Consider the following 2,249-nt stretch of genomic DNA (forward strand, 5'->3'; position numbering starts at 1 on the left):
AACTCCACCATGCCTTAGTTGTATTTATAATAACACTAAGGCTGGTGGAGTCATATCATGTATTATATTATCACACTAAGACTGGTGGGAGTCATATCATGTATTATATTATCAAACTAAGGCTGGTGGGAGTCATATCATGTATTATATTATCACACTAAGGCTGGTGGGAGTCACATGGTGACCAGTGTTTCTAATCCATTATGGTTGACTGATAAAGAGTTTCACTATCATACAGGATGTCAAGGTATGCTTGTAATCGTTAAGGACTGGGGAGTTTTTCAAAAGATAAACACTAAACTGAATGGAGCTAAACACAGGTAAATTCCTACAGGAAAACCTGGTTCAGTCTGCTTTCCACCAGACACTAGGAGATTAATTCACCTTTTAGCAGGACAATAACCTAAAACAGAAGACCAAATATACATTGGAGTTGCTTACCAAGAAGACAGTGAATGTTCCTGAGTCACAGTTTTGACTTAAATCTACTTGAAAATCTATAGCAAGACCTGAAAATGGTTGTCAAGCAATGATCAACAACCAATTTGACAGAACTTAAAACATTTTGAAAAGAATAATGGTCACATGTTGCACAATCCAGGTGTGGAAAGCTCTTAGAAATGTAATCTCTGCCAAATGTGCTTCTACAAAGTATTGACTTAGAATTTAAATAAGTATTCACACCCCTATGTTATATTTAATTTCAAATAGATTTGCAAACATTTCTAAAAATATGTTTTAACTTTGTCGTTATGGGGTATTTTGTGTAGTTGACTGAGAGAAAAAATATATTTACTGCATTTTAAATTCAGTCAGTTTTTTTATTTTAATTTTACCAATTGTAAGCTGGGGATGATTAGGTGACCGTGATGGTATGAGGGACAGCTTGGGAATTTAGCCAGAACACCAGGGTTAACACCCCTACTTTAACAATAAGTGCCATGGGATCTTTAATGACCTCAGAGAGCCAGGACACCCGTTTAACATCCTATCCAAAAGACTGCACCCTACACTGGGCAATGTCCCCAATCACTGCCCTGGGGCATTGGGATATTTTTTTTTAGAGCAGAGGAAACAGTGCCTCCTGCTGGTCCTCCAAAACCACTCCCAGCACCATGTGGTCTCCCATCCAGGACAAACCCTGCTTAGCTTCCGAAGAAAGCCAGCAGTGGGATCCAGGGTAGTATGCTGCTGTAACACAACAAATGTGGAAAAAGTCTAGGGGTGTGAATACTTTCTAAAGGCACTGTATGTTAAGATAAATGCTCTAATTGTAAGTCTGATAAATGACTCAAATGGAAACGTAATAGAAATTCATGGTAAATAATGTATTGTGTAACTTTGGAGTCACTTTTATTGTAAATAAGAACAGAATATAATGATTAAAGATAAACATGAATGAATTGTGAATAATGATGAGTGAGAAAGTTAGAGGTATAAATACCATTCCCCCAAAAAAATGCTAACCCCCCCTATTATTGGTAATGGTGAGAGGTTAGCATGTCTTGGGGGTATGATATAAAATGCTAACCTACCCTGTTATTGGTAATGGTGAGAGGTTAGCATGTCTTGGGGGTATGATCCTCTGTAACTTTCTCATTCAACATTATTTAAATGTCCGCTGTTTGAAAATAACGTGGTGTAAACTCTATCAGCATGTAAACGGAGGACCGAATATTAATCAAGACAAACAAATGTAGGATAATCCAATTAAGATGATCGTTAACCGTTTAACTCTTTAACTCAGGAAGCTTTATCGTCTGGGATTCAGGCCGTCCTAATAGGAAACGTGACAAAGGGAACAGCTGGGCAGCTGTAATGGAGACTTCTAACACTCAGTCAGGTCTGATGAGAATACCGCATAAAGATTCGGAGATGCTAGATATCTTTGAAGTTACTCTCCAGTTATATTCCATTTGAATAAATACAGAACATGAAAATGCTGCTACGGATGTAACCTGGTTCTGTGAGTAAGAGTAACTGTCGCCAAACAACCTATGGAACTCCTTCCCTTTCACGTGATATGACTGAATCCTTAATATAACGATGTTTACAATGACGCCACACCCTACTGTACCGTGGTGACCTTCACTAATAAAGGCGGTGTGACGTTACATAACTGTCTTTTCTTATTGCAAAAATACACGTATTTATTTGAACAGTGAAGCTACAACTTTCATTCTCTAACTACGCCACATTTGATGGAGAATCAAATTTTCATATGGGTGACGTACAAAAGTCACCTTTTA

The sequence above is a fragment of the Salvelinus sp. IW2-2015 genome, unplaced genomic scaffold (assembly GCF_002910315.2).
Source record: "Salvelinus sp. IW2-2015 unplaced genomic scaffold, ASM291031v2 Un_scaffold4723, whole genome shotgun sequence".
NCBI lineage: Eukaryota > Metazoa > Chordata > Actinopteri > Salmoniformes > Salmonidae > Salvelinus > Salvelinus sp. IW2-2015.